Source organism: Silene latifolia, chromosome 1 (genome assembly GCF_048544455.1).
Source record: "Silene latifolia isolate original U9 population chromosome 1, ASM4854445v1, whole genome shotgun sequence".
NCBI lineage: Eukaryota > Viridiplantae > Streptophyta > Magnoliopsida > Caryophyllales > Caryophyllaceae > Silene > Silene latifolia.
The window spans coordinates 118,004,216-118,023,836 of record NC_133526.1 but is presented as its reverse complement, the minus strand read 5'-3'; the positions used below and the strand labels follow the sequence as shown (position 1 = coordinate 118,023,836).

Here is a 19,621-nt window from a genome sequence, read left to right as displayed (position 1 = left end):
TCATCACATAGAGCCTTTCTAAGTACATGTCTAAACAAGTTTTTAGACTCTGGTTCTAAAGCCAGTCAAACACTCCCACTGTTTTCACAGTCTCTTGGGATACGATATTCGGCTAACAGAACTACTCTAGTCCCATTAAATTCCGGTTATCAACTATCTCTCTTACAACATCGGATGTTGTAATGTATTTAGTTTTCGTTCATGATTTGTACGTATAACACTTATACATACACATCCTTCATATGACATCTTCTATGTATGACTCCTCATACATGTTTGCTTTATGCATGTATAACTTCTTATACATATATGTATAACTTCTTATACATATTATTCTTTATGCACATAGCACTCTTATATGCTAACCATTCCTTAACGAGGCCCATAACATCTTATAAGCATATGAATGTTTCCGTGTAATCCTTTTACACAAAATTCACAAATTCCTCCAAACTACAAGAGTAAATCCTCAGTGCTTATCAAGTACTCAAGGATGCTCTTGATAATCATCTAGTGACACTCTCTAGGAAATGATTGGTAATGACTTCTCATATTCTCAACATGATAAGTCCCGACGAGAGAAGCTTTTAGCATATTTAATAGATCCTGCAGCGGAAGCACAAGAGATCATATTAATTGTTCAACAACTTGAACGAGTCAAGAATCTTATCACATAAGTCTCTTGACTATAATGGTAATATCCATAGAGATCTATCTCATTAGATCCGGATATTTAATATGCGCCATACTACTCTCAAGTATTCACCCGAGAATTTCTAGTCACTAATATGTCAAACACATATTTTAGACTAAGAAACATCACCTTAGCTACATTTCTAGTCACTAATATGTCAAACACATATTTTAGAATAAGAAACTCACTTTAGCTCCCACTAAATTCCATGTATCATCATGTTATCTGGACACTCGAGTAATACCTTTTGATAGACTACATGATTGAACCCAAAGTTCCAACTCTTTGACGTATATAGATCACAAAAGGGATCTTCCAAGCATGCTAGGCTTCTTAGCATTGACAACATCAACAAAACTTCTCCCTTCATAAGATACATTCAAGGAGAAAGTTTCGTTGTCCTTTTGCCTAAACTCATCCTCATGAGAGGCTATATTGCTAAGACCATACGAATTGATAAAGGCATTTGGGTTGTCACAAACTCTCTATAACAAGCCCAAATTTTAAACATCTTATGTAACCTTTACGACAAGATCAAGGTAACCAACCAAAGTATTCACCTTAAATCAAGTCTCGAAAACATCTCGTGTTTCCTTCCTTATCGCATCGTGTGCAAGGAGATCAATTCGAATTGCATGGTGACACGCCATCACATGGAGTTCATACTATAGAAAAGCCTTTGATGAGGGTTGAAGATTTGTCACTTTCAAAAAGTAACGCAATATTATCGCAAAATTATCTCCTTATAACCATTGAGCCTCAATAAAGAACATCTTCTTGCATTGTACTCAGTTTGTGGGTCTTGAACTTCCACAAGTTCAAAATTTCTCCCACTCTGTCTTCCAGAAAATGAAAATCTTTCTAGAAAGACAGCATTACGAGCCACAAACTCTTTGTTCTCGTTTTGGAGGAGTAAAAACCAAGTGTTTCAATTTTGGATAACCCTCACATATACACAAATTGGTTCTGAACATAAACATTTATGATCCCAAATGTATAAAAAAAACGAAGTTAGAGACTCTCCCTATCCATATCTCATATGGAGTCATTTAGGCTATTATAGTTGGGTCTTAAACTTTTAGTGAGAAAATAGCTTACAAAATTGCGAAAAACCTCAGACTATATCTCAAAAGTTCGGTTTATATACTTGAATACACCATACTCTATGGTGTTACAAGGAGAAGGTATTATGTGAACTGGTTCACAATCTTCTTAGTGATTATCAAGGTCATTACTTGATATTACCCAATTGATCTTCAAAGTCATTACTTTGAGACTTCCGATCAACATCTTGATCTTGTCGTGTTTTTGGTTTATTACTTCATTTTGAAAAGATTCCACGTTTCAAAAATCACTTTTATGTCTTATTAAATAGATACGAGGTTTTCATATCTACTTAACATTACGGTAAAAGTAACGAAGTATATTTATAACCAACTATCGGCCTTACACATCCGTATGTATATGGTCAATCACCTCACTATTGTGTTTCTTTTCAGCAAAAGAAAAACATAATTTATGCACACACACCATAAGATTTTCAATCAAATGGTTGTACGATGTGCTAATCGTTTATACGTGAAACGAATTTACTTGAGGTTTGATCAATTTGGGTTCACCAAATCAGAGACATTAAAATCTACAAGATAGTATAATATTTAGTTTTTGTGAAGAATGTAAAATTCCTCTAACTTGAGTGGTCTAAATCAACCACCAAGTCATCATAGGAGTAGGTACAACATTTTGTTTTAAATCACATGAGTGATGCCTTCTATGTATAAACATAGATAATTACATTCTTTTAAAACCAAATTTAGGTACATTTGTCCCTATCGAAATCATTGCTACTCTAGCACCGTTTCGATACAAAAATGTCCTATGCTAGACGTCTTACGTTTTGTCAATTCATGTAAACTTATTTACAAAGAAATGACCTGTACTTGGTATCTCATACCAAGATAGTGGAACTAGCCTATCCATTGAGTAGATGTCTCTTTCAACTTTATTCTATCGCATACATCTAGGGTTGATTCTTCTTAACTCCCACTCACTTTCACATTCCTCTTTGCTTCAATCAAGCAAAAATGAATCTCATGAAGACCTCTCTTCATGTCATTCGTGATATTTTATACACTTAGTAAGAGTGAATTACTATAAAGTGAGTGCAACATGTGGCAAAATCTCAACTTCTTGCAAAATTGGACTACCTAACCGTTCAATTGTTATCATATGCCTAAACTCGTTAGCGCATAAACAATCGATTTGGCCTTTCTCGAAGTGAGCCATTTGACGGTATCATATTGGAGTATTCTAAGTGTTTTTGAAAACTCTTTTCGCAAACTTTTGAATTACTCTTGAGTAATTAAAACTAATATGTCATCTTCATGACGGAGGTGTCACTTCCGAAATCAAGACACTCTTGATAAAATGTGACTTCCTTTTAAACTCGTAATATGAGTTTGTAACATGAAACCCCTTTTTAATATGTATGGACGTTAAGTTGTAAAATAATCGCAAAAAACGTTGTAAGCTTATGTAGGTGAATTAGTAAATCATATTACCAATCATGAATTCCTTCAAAGAAACCGCTTCCTATGAAAGAACGAAACGATTATAATAATCAATATAGGATGAAAGGAGGATGAAGTGCGCGATGTCGTACATTTATGAGAATGAACGAAAAATAGGAAAAATTAACATTCAATGTTTTAATTTTACTTGTGAAACATCTTTAACAAGTTTTAACATTTATATAATGATCACCCACTAAATTATATAAATGATTCAAAGACCCAAATATTAAACAAAAATGAGCATCGCTTGGACGAAACATCCCATAATTGCGTAAATTCGGTAAGTCACGTTGACTAATTGTACCTCTAGAACTCTTGGTCGACGAATTTCCTCAAATTCATCTACTAGCCCCGGAACACAAGACCGTCTTATATCCCGTTGAGTCCAACCAATTTTAGCGTGTAATAACCGTTTACCACCCTACTTACCCAAGGTAAAAAGAGAACACCCCGCTTGGGCGAGCGTGGCTCTAATGAACAAGAGATTCATAGGTGTTACTAATTGGTAAGGCTAATCTCAATTTTAGTTATGTGAGAGATCTTGTCAATTTAGTCATAAATTCCTTATAAGTGAATTAATTCGGTGAATGTAAATGACGTGAATTGACAACCGCGAAAATAAAATGCATGTGAGTAGCGATTTTGGCATACGCGAAAATAAAACAAGCAAACATGTAAGCATATGAATAAATCCTAGTATGGCCACCTAGTTAATAAAAACTAGTCTATTACATTTCGGAAACCAACTCCTTGGTCCCTTGCCTCTTCATTCCAAAAGTGGCTCCTTCTTGTGGGATTTGGAACACCTTCCAAAAATAGGCTCCGTCTCGTTGTAATCCGTCTTTTGGAAATGCCGGTTAAAATAACTATTACAATTAAATTACATAGCTATTCCTATTATACATTAATTAATAAAATAAATAAAACTATTAATTAATTACAAACCGACGATACGAGATCGTATTTAATTACAAACAAATCGATATTCCCATTCATTTCGGGTAATAACGATTAAAATTAACTAGGCCATACTAGGTACAACAAGATAAATACTTTAAATAAATGACAATCATTCATTCAGCTTAAATAAATATGCTTAAAATGCTGTAAAATGATGCCAAAATCGCCCTATCTATCATTCGTTGGTATCCATCTCGGGTTTTGTGGATTTAATCGATTTTTAACATGTAAAATTCAATAATCAACTCTTAAATCTCATTTAAGTCCAAACTAATTGTCCAAACTGTTTTGAACCTCAAAATTAGTCCTCACTAATTTTATGATAAATAATTAGTTTGATTTGGTGATATTTTGCTAATTTAATCGATAAAATCATAATATTCAAGTAAAAATCCAAAATAATTGAAAAATTACCCAAACAATTGAAACAAAAATTTTTAGTATTCTGGAACACTCCCAAGAACACCAAAAAGTCAGAAAAATTGCCCAAAAATTCCGGATAAATTTTATAAAGAAAAAGATCGATATTTATCGGTTTTTAACCACTAAAACCAATAAACATCAACACAAAGTGAAAACACACATGCAAAATCACTTTTAACATTTAAATAATATTCTTAAATGTAAATAAATTTAACATGGGCAGAATCAAATGTTTCGAAATTATGATTAATTAATTTCACTTTTATCAACTTTTATCTCATAAAATCAATAAACATGCAAAAAATTCGAACCAACCTCCAACCTTTTGCATACAATTAGTAGAAAATATGCATGAAATACCATAAAAAATCCATGCACCGAATCAACTTTTAACTATTTTTAGTCAATTTTTAACTAAAATACGGTATTTTGACTCGGTTTTCTACCAAAAATCATTAAAAATAGCAAAATAACTTCAAAAATCACCAAAAAATACCACAAACCTTTTGAGATCAGTAGGTATGCATGTCCTAAAAATTTTGTGCTAAAAACTCTTCTAACAAAATTTTTGAGTTTTTATAAATTATCACATAATTCATTAAAATGCTTAAAATCAACATGCAAATTACAAGCCTAAGCTCTGATACCACTTGAAAGATCAAAGATCCATATTAGACTCTCTAATAAAATTAATTTATCTCATAAATTGTCATTTAGGTGATCTATGTAACATGCATGCTAATATGAAAGCATAAAAAGAAAGTATAAGAAAAAACAATTTCCTTACATTGAATTTGTGGTAAAAAGGGCACAAACTAGTTTACCTTACTAGCTTGTTCTTGAGCTAATACCAAATGGAAGATCCTCCTTGTAAATCTTCAAAAAGAAGATCTCCTTCTTGTTGCACCCAAGAACTTACCCAAAAAATTGAAACAAGTATTGACTAGAAATTTGTTAATATTATACCCTTAATAATATTTTAATTTTACTAACTTTTCTTAGTAAATATTAATGTATGTATACTAACAACTTAGTAGTGATGAATATTATTTTTTAGAGAGAGGAAGATATTGTTCACATGCAAAACATAAGTGAATGTTGTAGTGTAGAAATGAACAATAGGTAGAGTATAAGAGGAGGGAAAGTGGCCGGTGGAAGTTGAGTGAGGGAGTGGACAAATTTTGTCTTATGTTTTTCATCTTACATCACATGCAAAATCTTACATAAGATACATTATGGTAGTATACAAAATAAGGTGAAATGATTATGTGAGTAATCATCCATTACTCTTATTTTACACGGTCCGCTTGACCATTTACGGGTCCATGTTGGTTATTATATTTGTCGCACAAATCCGTGTAATTTTTATTTTAAACATCGTATCATGTTTAAATACTTCCATAATTAATTCGTCCAATTCACTCCGTAAATATACGTGTACCACTACACATATTATTTACGTACTAATATTAATCACATTAATCAATTAGTACAATTTTAGTAAATTAACAGTTAATTAACTAAAACCCGTCTCCCAAAACTTATTATTCAATTATCGCATAATTAAATAATAACTGCCTCTCCTCGAGTTCGCAACTCGAAATCTCTCTAAAAATAATCGACTAACCTCTTAGTCTATAAATCAAGGGACTAAATAAATTGTATCTCATACAATTAATTAGTTATCAATTGGGGTTCGTTCCTTTAGGTGTGACCGAAAGGGGTCAGTAGATCACCGCCGTCTCACGACAATAACGCCAAACTCTAGTCAGCCAACAGTTATCGATTTACATTAATCAACTGACGAGGATCAAATAAATAAATAAATATCTGATGATATTCCATTAATGAGATTTAATATGCTAACGCACTATTATGGAGGACACTAACTCCAACAATAACATGTGCATAAGTTGAGATCACAACAAGCAAGCAAATAAACTATGAAAACATATTAAATTAATAATGAATCATCCCCCATGTTGGTTTCCCCTAATTACCCATTAACCCTAGTTAAGGAAACTACTCACTCATTATCATGTTGAACATGCTAGCAAGGTTGTCAATCATACCAACAAAGTAAAACATGATGAATAAATGAAGATGATTAACAATAATTAAAAAGGGATTAAGAGAATTATACCTACTAATGATTCCAATAATAAAGCAAAGAATAATAGAAGTACTTGATGATTGATTGGAAGGTTGTCAATCTCCCAATAATAACCCAAATAATCTTCAATTACCCAAAGTGAAAGATGAACAAAAGAGATATTAAGGAAATGAGATTTGTATTAAGACTTGATTAAAAGTTGATTACAAGATTAAAGAGAGATTAGAATGATATAAACTACACTAAAGATTGATAGGAAGAACAAGATAATCTAATTAGACTAATGGGGTATTTATAGTGGGGATTAGGTACACAAATGAGGGTTTACTAAGGGCTTAAATGACGATTAAGTCCTTGAGGAATTGCTCCTCTCAGAAAAATATGCGATTCTCCTTTTTGCTAGTCTTTCCCGAGGTATGCGCATCCTTCATAGAACAAGTAGAAGACGGAATAGCTGTCACACAATCCGAGCGTCCAGGGCACGGGACGGGCGGATTGTGGTGGTTTTGGACGAGCGTCCCTCTGAGGAAGACGCTCGGATTCCTTGTGCTGGACGGGCGCCCAGAGGGAAATCCGCTCGGATTCTGAGTCAGATTCCTCCTTTCTTCTTTTCTTCCTTTTTCTTCATACAATCCTTGAGGATTTCGTCGGGGATGCAAGGATCTTTTCTCATCATTGTCCATCTACTACAATATGTACAAAGGCCTTCTAGTCTTGTCTTCTCTTTGATGCTTGGTCATTGAATTCAATCAATTTAGCTCCATTTTGCCATGAAAATGCAAGGTTTGCATTCCTTTCCTACCAAGGGATCAAAACTTCAAAGAATATGAAAAACAAAGGACTAAAGACAATAAATGACCCAAATATGCACTAAAAAGCATGGGAACAAGGCTAATTCGGGGACTAAATATGCTCAAATAATGGTCACATCAAATATCCCCAAACCGAACCTTAGCTCGTCCCGGGTAAAGAGGTGACAAAAACTAGGACCGTTATTTAAACTAACCTAATAGCATAGCCGATATGAGACAATTAGCGGGTCTCACTCCGCCCCTTCAACTCACAACAAGACAACCATGAGGTAGGATGCCTTCTTGCAAGGCAAGGTGGGTCTTGCCAAAATGGCGACACATCCAAGCATTAAAGCACATAAAATCAAGTAATGGATGCATCTACAAAAGAATAGCCACTTTCCTCATATAAGTGGCGGAAATTATCTAAAGGGGAACCAATTCAAGGGTACACAATCCTTCATAGATGAAATTTCTTCAAACTACTAAGCCTAGAAGGATACCAATAAATCACCTCCAAGTTGTGTCAAGCTAGGGTACCTTTGTCCTCAATCGTTAAATGCTTTCGTCAAGAGTAGACTCCCTATGGTGTTAGAAACACTGGAGGATCGCGGAATTCCCCTTCTTGCCTAGACAAGAAGAAGGGTCGTCCCCTCTCTACCATGCACAAAAATGGATACGATGGATAAAGGGATCGATAGTATTTGAGTTTCATTTGGGAGTTTGCTTTTGTTGTTGTTTTTCCCCCCAATTTCTTGTGGCATATAACATTTGAGAACACTTTCTTTTGCCATTTCTTTTGATTTTTGGCATTTCAACACTTGACAACTTTTCAACTTTTTGCATTTTTCTTTTGAACATTTTCAAAGTCACCCCATATGTAGTGAGGGTTCCTTATATTTGAAGCATAGGAGTCTATTTTTGCTCCTCTTTTCATTTGATGCATTTTGCAAACTTTCTTTCACTTTTCATTTCATTTCTTGAACTCAAATCAATTTCTTTTTGTGCCCATTACCTTTGATGACAAAATGTATGGTAGAACATGGATGATGGATGCATGGTTTCAAGGCTCACCTTGGAATAAACGGTAGCCAAGTAGTTATCACACCACAAGGTACTCTTGACTAGGCCTTAATCCATGGGTCAAAGGATACTAGCATGACACATCCTAGGGTGTTTTACAAGCATTCTAACAAGCAAAGTCTTAAGAAGAAAAAGCATCTACTAGGGCCTATATATACTTGTCAAGCTTCCCAAGTAGACGGTTTCACAAAATTTTTCTAACATGCAAACTACATGCCATGATGCAACTAACATTTATACATCCTAATGCATATGATTCTACCAACTAGTATGACAAATAAACTAAATGCAAGTCCTAGATTCACAATGTTTATACCGCATCAATCAAATAAAGCCACATAGTCATTAACATAAAGAGGAAAAAGGAGATTGGAAAGATCATACCATGCGGTCTTGAATATCCTCATATCTCGGATGTGGCGTAGTCGATCAATGTGAACAAGGATAAACAAACACAATATATACAAACAATATATACAAGACTACACTACAAAGGAAATGAACTTGTTTTTGGATTTTCAGTTTTTCAATTTTTTTTTCAATTTTTGATTTTTTTGGATTTTTGAATAAAAGTTAAGTTAGAATTTCCCATCCCCACACTAATATGGGCATTGTCCTCAATGACCAATATGATAGGAAATTATGCAAGTATGATGCATGATTTCTATACTAAATGCAAACTATACTACATGATGCATGGATTTTTGTTTATGACGGAGAGCGTAATTTAGATTACCTCCCGTTGCGTATACATGTACTTCCCCAAACCGAGATAGACATTATTTCTAATGTCTTAAATTCCGGGGTAGTTCATGCACACAAGATGCAATGCATGAAACTATATATTGTCATTTTGCATTTTTCAAGTGGGAACAATAAAAAGAACACCTCAATGGGGCCGAGGTGTTAGTCCTCGTGTTGCTAGGACTCTCCAAACTATGATCAAGATAAAATAAAGAAAACAAAGAAAGAAGTAGACAAACCTCAAGAGGGTAGGAGCCTCCAAAGTTTGCTAGTCCTCCATCATATCATCATTGTCATCATTTTCCTCCATAGAAGTGGAATCATCTCCACTCCCCTCTTCACTTCCTTGATCTTGCTCACTTCCTTCATCATTTTCATTACCCTCTTCTTCTTCATCTACCTCTTCATCAACACCCTCATCATCAACAACCTCATCATCGACATTCTCATCTTCACCCGGTCTTTCACCACTAGATGTGCTTGGAAAGAAAACTTCCCTATCCGCCCAACTAGGCAAAGGACATGATGGATCAAGTAGTCCTTGCCTAGCTAAATGAAGGAGGGGTGGATATTGGGCCAAGTATGCATCTACTCGATCATTATAAGCTTGTTTGTGCATCTCTTGCATGAGTAGAGTCATGTAATCATTTCCCACTTCAACATCTTTGGGTTTGAACTCTTGATATTTCAATGGATAGGGTGGTGTGACAATGGAGGAGGAGGGCTCTTCAATCTCGCCCCTTTGTTGACGGATGATGTACTCGGCGCCCTTGGAGAGTGGAAGAAGGTAGTTTGTTCGATGAGAACTCAACCGACAAATCTTGGAAGGCAAAGTGAAAGATCTAGCATCATTGGTTAGCCACCCATAGTTGGTGTTAAGAGAATTATGCTTGACCCACTTGTACTTGTAAATCATGGCGTCCATGTCAATGAGATGACCCCCTTTGATCGCCACATAGGTGTTATCCTTGTTGAAATTTGCGTCAAATTGCTTGGCCAAGAGAGTAACTAGACCTCCATTTACAATATGAGCAGTGCCTTCCTTACCACAATCAACATTAAGCTATATTTCCATCAAAAGCCTTAGAGCATTGTAGGGCTTAGTGAATTCCCTTCCGACATTTAAGGCCGACTCAAGTAGAACACAATCGAGCTTTGTAAAGTGATTAGTGCCTTTTATTGCTATTATACTATTCCCGATGACCTTGTGCCACACTCTAATGCCCGGATGGTGGACTAATAGAGCGCGACAAGCATGAAAGTTCACAAATTTCTTCCCGGAAATCGCCTCCCAAAGAGGAGCGGGGTCATACTTTTCGGGCATCTTGTGATAATATGGTGTATCACTAAGGCCTAATACCTTACTTAAAACATCAAAGGCAATGCGCCTATTCACATTCGCAAGGCGAAACTCGATGTATTCTCTAGTCTCTACCTTAGTCACTTTCAATGAACTTAAGAATTCCAAGGTAAGGGAGGGGTATGTCAATTCTCTTGTAGTAAACAATTTACCCAATCCCATGGCTTCAAAGAAGGCTTTTGTTTGTTCAAGGACATTCAATTTGTTCAAGGCATCTTCACAAATGAATTTGGTGGGCAAAATGGCTTTCTTAGCATACTTGGCAAATGTATCCCTATGGGAGTTGGAAATGAAAATTACCTCCGGATAGTTTGATAATTGAGCGATTTCCGGAGTTGTTGATGTTGTTGCTTCCAAGGGAGGATCTTGTTGTTGTTGTTGAACTTCCAAGTTTGCACTAGAAACCACCATAGCCATTGAAGCTTTCTTTGCTTGAAGGCTTTGTTGCCTTTTCGAAAGTGTCTTTGCCTTGAGTGCCTTTGTTGCTCCTTTTGTTCTTGCCATTGTTGATTACACCAAGAAAAGATTGAAAATCTTCAATATCTAATTATACCCAAATCGATTTAAGATGAAAGGATTTGTCTTTGTATTTCAAAAATCGACTCAAAGGTTGAAGATTTTGGTGCTTGGATTGATTATTGTTGCAAAAGGAGTGATTAATTGTTGTTGTAAGGAAGTTTGAATTTGATTTTGTTGAATTTGGTTGAGGAAATTTTGTTTTTGGTGATGGAGAGGATAAGGGTTTTGGGGTTTTGGGGTTTATGGGTAGTGTTTGAATGAATGAATGAATGAATGAAATGAATGTGGGAAGGTGTATTAAAACACCCGAAAAATTCAAAACAGCAGGGGAAAACGAGCGTATTCCCGTCGGGACGCTCGGATTCTGCTCAAATTGGCTTCAGGAAAACTCGCCTAAAGACGAGCGTCTTTCAGAGAAGACGAGCGGATTCTTCAATTCAGGACGAGCAGCTTTCCTTTAAGACGAGCGGATTCTCTTACAGGAACTTTGCTAAATCTGCACTGGCAAAAAGACGAGCGTCTTTCTATAAAGACGAGCGGCCAGTTTCAGACGAGCGTCTTCTCAGCTGGGACGCTCGGATTCTCTTACAGACCAAATTTTTTCATTTTTACAGCTAAAAAGGACAAACGGATTCATCCAAAGATGCTCGGATTCCTATAAGACGAGCGGATTACCCTTAAGCCGCTCGGATTCCACCTGGTCTACCCGGATTCAGGTCCATCCGTGCACTTGCATATCCCATGTCATTTTCATTCTTCAAATCCCGTGTTCTTCATTGTAGGGGCACTACAAAGTCATGAATAGCCTAGGCAATTGCTATCCCCACACTAAGTTAAAGCACTACACATCAATAAAATCATTAGTCTCTCCCTCACTTCTCTCAAAAATGATGAATATCTTGATCAAGGCACAAAAATCCAAAAATGACAAAAATGCAATGTAAGAATTAAAATGCAAGTTAGGGAGTTAGAAATATTTACAAATGGTGGTTTGGAGAGGACTCCACCAAACTCTCATCCTTAGTGAGATGTCATGGGGGCATGTTCAAGGTGTTGTTGATGTTACTCAACACCTTGAAGAAGTAGTCAAAAGCTTGTTCATTATCATGATAAAGATCCTCAATAGATCTTTGCACTTGTTGTCCTTCATGTTGGTCTTGATCGATAGCATTACCAATGTAGGGATTGAAAATCCCTTCAAACTCATCGTCCCAAAGACCACAAACTTCGTCTATTTGGTCACTAAAGATCTCTTGAGTTGATGGAGACAACTCTCCTCCTTTCTTGTTTTGGCCAATGAGGCCATCCTCTTCACTTGTCATGGGTGAGCTTTTCAAGCTCTCTTTGTCACTATTCCCTTGCTCTTTTGATCGAGCATCATCAACTTTCTTCTTCCATTGGAATTCCGACTTCTTCCTATCATCCTTCCGGCTATAATGATCAACCATAAGACATGGTTCATGCAAACGGGGAGCTCTCATGGTCTTGTCAAGATTGAAAGTTATGCTCTCATCTCCCACCTCTAGAGTGAGCTCTCCATGCTTCACATCTATCACCGCACCCGCGGTGTGCAAGAAAGGTCTACCTAGAATGATTGGAATATTGGAGTCTTCTTCCATGTCAACAATGACAAAGTCCACCGGGATGAAAAATTTCCCAACTCTTACGGGTACATCTTCCCATATCCCTAATGGTGTCTTCGTCGATCTATCGGCCATTTGGAGTGTGATATTGGTACATTTAAGTTCTCCCATCCCTAACCTTTTACTAACCGAATACGGCATAACCCTCACACTAGCCCCTAGATCACATAGGGCTTTGTTGATCGTTGTGTCGCCAATGGTACACGGTATTGAGAAGCTTCCCGGATCTTTAAGTTTCGGAGGTGAACTCCCTTTAAGGATTGCACTACTCACCTTAGTGAAGGCGATAGTCTCAAGCTTCCGGATCGACTTTTTTTTCGTAAGGATGTCTTTCATGTACTTTGCATAGGCCCACGTGATTGATTAATTCCGTGAAAGGAATTGAGACTTCCAAGTTCTTCACAATTTCCATAAATTTTCCAAGTTGGTCATCAAATTTGGGCTTGGCTTGACGACTTGGAAAAGGAAGTCTAATCATAATGGGTTCCTTCTCATTGACCTTGTCTTCACTTTTCTTTGAAACTTCTTCTTTTGATGGGTCTCCATCCTTGGAGTTTTGCACAACTTCTTCTTTGTCACTAGCTTCCACAACTTCATCCTCAACTTGCTTCTTTGGTGCTTCATATCTCGTACCACTCCTCAAGTGAATGGCACTAACCGTTTTATGTCTCGGGGGATTAATTTGAGGTGGTAATTGCCCCTTTTGCCTTTGTGAGCTTGAAGATGCTAGTTGAGTCAATTGGGTTTCTAACATTTTGGTGTGGGCTAGGATGTTGTTGATGGTGATTTCCTTTGCTTGACTATCCTTTTGCATTTGAGTGAAAAACACTTGTTGATTCTTTTGCATTTGGAGGACCGCTTTTTGAACATCAAAACCTTGGTCATTTTGTTGATTGTATGGAGTTTGATTTTGGTAACCTTGGTTTTGGTTTAAAAGGGTCTTTGATTTTGGTTTCTCATGGGAGGTGGGGTGTATGTTGGTTGAGGGTTTTGAACATTTTGGCTTTTGTATGAGAGATTTGGGTGGAATTTGGTGTTTTCATTGTAATAATTGGAATAAGGGGTACCACTCTTGTATGCTTGAAAAGCATTCACTTGTTCATTTGTTCCCCTACATTCACTTTGGTCATGTCCCAAAGTTCCACAATTCTCACATATCCCACTTGGGATTGATGAAGATGTCGTCATGGCATTAACATGTTGCTTTGGTGATTTTGAGGCTTCTTCAAGTCTAGCCATAGCTTTTTCGAACTTCAAATTGATGGTATCAATGTGAGCACTAAGTTGAGCACCCAATTGAGTAATAGAGTCCACTTCATGCTTTCCTCCTCTAGTAGCCTTGCGAGGTCTACTATATTGTGAATTATGGACCGCCATTTCCTCAATCTTGTTCCAAGTTTGATTATCGTCAACTTCGGTGAACATACCATTTGATCCCATGTTGAGAATGTTTCTTGAGTCTTCATAAAGACCATTCCAAAATTGTTGTACCAAGAACCACTCGCTAAGTCCATGATGAGGACATGAGCGACAAATTCCCTTGAATCGCTCCCAAGCTTCATACAAAGATTCTTCATCTCTTTGCTTAAAGCCCGTAATTTGAGCTCTTAGAATGTTAGTCTTTTACGGTGGGTAGAACTTTTTGTAGAAAGCTAGAGCCAATTTCTTCCAAGATTCAATTCCGTGAGTAGCCTTATCAAGGCCTTTCAACCATTGTTTTGCGGTGCCAATTAGAGAAAAAGGAAATAAGACCCATCGAATTTGGTCTTGAGTTACACCAGTTTGTGAAATCGCATCACAATAGTCACAAAAAGTCTCCATGTGAAAATGAGGGTCTTCACTAGGCACCCCCCCAAAATTGGCTTCTTTCGACTAATTGGATAAATGCGGATTTGACAATGAAATTTCCGGTTAAGTGTTGTGGTGTGGGAGTACCATTGGGTAGGTTCTCCTCGGTTGGTACGGAATGTGATGAAAATTTAGGCATTGTGGGTTGATTTTGTGTTGGGTTTTGTGTTGGGTTCTCCTCACCTTCTCTTGCAAAAGGGTTGACGAACTCAATAGCGTTTGGTTGAATATCTACAACCTCACCAATACCTCTCAAAGTTCTTCTAGCAAGTCTTCTATTGTTTGTCAAAGTCCTTTCAATTTCGTGATCAAAGGGTAACAAGTTACCTTGTGATCTTCTAGACATGCAAAATATCAAACAACTTGAAAATAATTAGAACAAACCTTGAGGAGTTTTACTTCCCCAAGGCAAAGAAAGACACAACTAATAACAATCTAAGAAAATCTAAATCAAGTTAACACCGTCCCCGGCAACGGCGCCATTTTTGGTCGGACCCTCTTTGAGGTTTAGTTTTCGGTACTTGTCGTTAGGAGCACCTAGACCAAAACAATATTTATAACTCCACAAACAACTCTACTATTAGTAAAGAGGCAAGTAAAGGTTGGATCCCAAGGGACGGGTATTGAAGTGAGATTTTCAATTGTAACTAGCGGTGTCTAGGGGTGTCACAATTTGGGGTTGGAATAGAAGATCACTAAACTAAATAGCAATGAAAGTAAACAAGCAAGATGATAAAAAAGGGATGTAAACAATTGATAAAAGGCACTAGGGTGTCATGGGGTCATAGGGGATTCATGGGAATTGATCATACAAACATATTCTTAAATTATAAGCAAGCAATTATAGTTGTGATGGATCGAGTTGGTTTATATCTTACAATCCTACGAAAGTTTGGGTCCCGGAGCCGAATCGATTAGATTGTACAACACCTACAAGTCGACTTAGTCTTTCCTACTCAACTATATGCATGGTCTAATGAGACTCGAGTTGGTTTATGTCTTACAAGTCTCATTGAAAAGATAGGTGATGGGTAAAAAATGCAAGGATTCATAGGCTCGCATTTCATCAAACATAACATGTGCATAAGTTGAGATCACAACAAGCAAGCAAATAAACTATGAAAACATATTAAATTAAGCATGAATCATCCCCCATGTTGGTTTCCCCTAATTACCCATTAACCCTAGTTAAGGAAACTACTCACTCATTATCATGTTGAACATGCTAGCAAGGTTGTCAATCATACCAACAAAGTAAAACATGATGAATAAATGAAGATGATTAACAATAATTAAAAAGGGATTAAGAGAATTATACCTACTAATGATTCCAATAATAAAGCAAAGAATAATAGAAGTACTTGATGATTGATTGGAAGGTTGTCAATCTCCCAATAATAAGCCAAATAATCTTCAATTACCCAAAGTGAAAGATGAACAAAAGAGAGACTAAGGAAATGAGATTTGTATTAAGACTTGATTAAAAGTTGATTACAAGATTAAAGAGAGATTAGAATGATATAAACTACACTAAAGATTGATAGGAAGAACATGATAATCTAATTAGACTAATGGGGTATTTATAGTGGGGATTAGGTACACAAATTAAGATTTACTAAGGGCTTAAATGACGATTAAGTCCTTGAGGAATCGCTCCTCTCAGAAAAATATGCGAGTCTCCTTTTTTCTAGTCTTTCCCGAGGTATGCGCATCCTTCATAGAACAAGTAGAAGACGGAATAGCTGTCACACAATCCAAGCGTCCAGGGCACGGGACGAGCGGATTGTGGGTCTTTTGGACGAGCGGATTTGTTGGGTGGACGGGCGGATTGTGGTGGTTTTGGACGAGCGTCCCTCTGAGGAAGACGCTCGGATTCCTTGTGCTGGGCGGGCGTCCAGAGGGAAATCCGGTCAGATTCTGAGTCAGCTTCCTCCTTTCTTCTTTTCTTCCTTTTTCTTCATACAATCCTTGAGGATTTTGTCGGGGATGCAAGGAACTTTTCTCATCATTGCCCATCTACTACAATATGTACAAAGGCCTTCTAGTCTTGTCTTCTCTTTGATGCTTGGTCATTGAATTCAATCAATTTAGCTCCATTTTGCCATGCAAAATGCAAGGTTTGCACTCCTTTCCTACCTAGGGATCAAAACCTCAAAGAATATGCAAAACAAAGGACTAAAGACAATAAATTACCCAAATATGCACTAAAAAGCATGGGAATAAGGCTAATTCGGGGACTAAATATGCTCAAATAATGGTCACATCATCTTCGCTGCCTGAAGGCTATCTACCTCTTAATTAATTACCTTATTTCTTTCTGCTGCAAACTTCCTTCTTCTCTGCTGGATGGGTTTACACTTTAGATCCACACTGAGTTTATGCGTTATGATGGATGGGTATATCCCTATCATGTCGTCGTGCGACCATGCGAAACAGTCCATGTTATCTTGCAGAAATTTGATTAGTTGTTGTCTCAAGCTTCCTGTGCATCCAGCTCTTATTAGCACAGTTCTCTCTGGGTGCAGCTTGTCTAGGTGGATTTGATCTAGTTCTTCATCTGGGGCTCAATGTACCCATCCTGGACAGGCTGCTTCTGTAATTGCTATGCGGGAGGGTTGGCAGTGCACTTTAGTGCCTTCTTGTAGCAGCCTCTAGCTTCCTCCTGATCTCCTCGTATTGTCTCTACCCCCCATGGTGTGGGGAACTTTATGCACTGATGGTACGTTGAAGGGACTGCTTTCATCTGGTGTAGCCACGACCTTCCCAGGATGACATTGTAGGTAGAGGGTCCGTCTATGACCAGTTATCTGACTTGCTTGTTGACCCCTCCCACATAGGTTGGGATGACTATCTTACCTAGTGAGTTGGCTGTTTCCCCACTGAAGCGTACCAGCGGGATAGTTTTCTTTTGTAAATCCTTCTCGCTGAATCCCATGTTTTCTATAGTTTTTAACATAATTAGGTTGACCGAGCTGCCTGTATCTACCAAGACCTTTCTAATTGTGCAGTTAACCATTGACAAGGTGATAATGAGTGCGTCGTGATGTTCCCGTTCGTCATACGTGTCTTCTTCATCAAAGGTGACAGCTGGTAAATCACTATGAGAAATTCTGCAAGAATTTGCTGGTCTGTCTCCTTTGGTCTCGGTGGCATGTCTTTTAGCTGCTGAGTACGCCAGCCCACTTAGGTCTGAGCCGCTTGTTATCACGTTTATTATCTTGGTGCATGGGGGTGGATTTGCAGATTTCGCGGAGCCTACTTTATCCTGCCGCTTGCCCCCCACGTGGTAATAGGTGGCTCAGCTCACCTTGCTCATACAGGCGCTTGATCTCTCTTCGTACTGTGTAGCAGTCCTCAGTGTTATGCCCAATGTGACGATGGAACTCACACTTCTTCTTGCTATCTTTTCACCATGTATGTCCTTCTACTGGTGGCTTGGGCCATCTTACTCCATCTCCCATCTCCCTGAGTACTTTCAGGATTCCTCCTATGCCTGTATTGAATCCATACTCTGCCAGAGTAGGGAGTAGCTGATTTTCTTCGATTCTGTTGACTCCCCTTCTATATGGCCTATACCTGGCTTCCGGCTGCTTGCAAACTGCTGGGTAAATGCGTTTACCAACTCAGCAAATGTGGAGATTGACCTGTTGGGTAGACTCACAAACCATCGAAGTGCCGACCCCGTTAAGGTGGATCCAAATCCTTTACACATGCAAGCTTCCTTGATCTGTCCTACGGCTGTTACTGTCATCATCTTCTGCTTGTACTGGCTTATATGGTCAAAGGGATCTCTTGTGCCGTCAAAGAGAGGCATATATGGATTTGTGAATCTCTTTGGCATACCTGTGATGGATATGGCGTCCACGAATGGCGAGTCGGCATAACTGTCAGGTGCTGCTTTCTCAAGTGGGGGTGGCAATTCTGGAACCCTGCTTAGCATCTCTCGTAACTCCAAGTACTTTTGATTTGTTATGCTGCCTGAATTTGGGGTCCGCCTGTCAGCTGCTTGCTGATTCAATGCGCTACCTCCTGACCCAAACTCTTGAAGGTTCTGATGTGTTCCGGCAGCTAGGGGGGTTGAGGTTACGATTGTTCCTTGCTGCCAGTTCACCTGCGGGTTTACCGCGGACACTGCTCCAGGTGTCTGGCCAGTTGTTACAAAATTATCAACAGGGGTGCCACCTGTTCGTGCTTCCACGTGGCTGGCTGGCGGCCAGTTATCTGGTATGAGATATTCCAGCCCTTGCGGGGTTATTCTTTCATCTGATGATACTGTAGCTAGATCCAGCCTCGTTACTAGTTCGGCTAGTACCTGTCGAGGCCGATTCCTGCTGCCTGATGCCCTCTGTGTTAGATCCACTACTGGAGCTCTTCCTTCACCTACCTGCTTTGCGATGTGGCGGTTTCGCTTGAGAATCTTTATCGTGCCCGAGCTCTGTCTCTTTTCCTTGTTTCAGCTTCAGCTTTCTTCTGGTCTTCTCTCATGTTTTCCATGGCTTTTTGAAGGTTCTCTACGTCAGCAAGCAATATTTGTGTTGGACTGGGCGGTGGGGTGAGGCCTGAGCTCGATGTTCCTTTATCTGATCTGGCTTGGGTTGTAACAACAGGGGTTTTAGGAGGCAAAGAAGTTTTTGCTGTGGGTATGGTTCTTGAGGTGTGCCCAGGAGCCTGCGTTGACACCGTTGATGCCGGGTTTTGAGTAGAATTTGGTGGCAACAACGGTTGAATACTCCCTGACACGGCTTCTGATACTTGATTATCCATGGTGTATTTAGATTATCAACGATTGACGACCACAATGCCCCATGGTGGGCGCAAAATTGTTTAGGTGATTTTTACCAAGTTGATTGTATTAGGTCAATGCGGTCTT

General features: G+C 38.2%; 1 non-coding gene across 1 annotated transcript; it reads left to right on the top strand.

Moving 5' to 3' along the window:
• Positions 1 to 14,410: 14,410 nt before the first annotated feature.
• Positions 14,411 to 14,517, top strand: LOC141624217 (small nucleolar RNA R71). Its single transcript, XR_012534032.1, has one exon. It is a non-coding gene; the product is annotated as a small nucleolar RNA R71 (small nucleolar RNA).
• Positions 14,518 to 19,621: the final 5,104 nt, after the last annotated feature.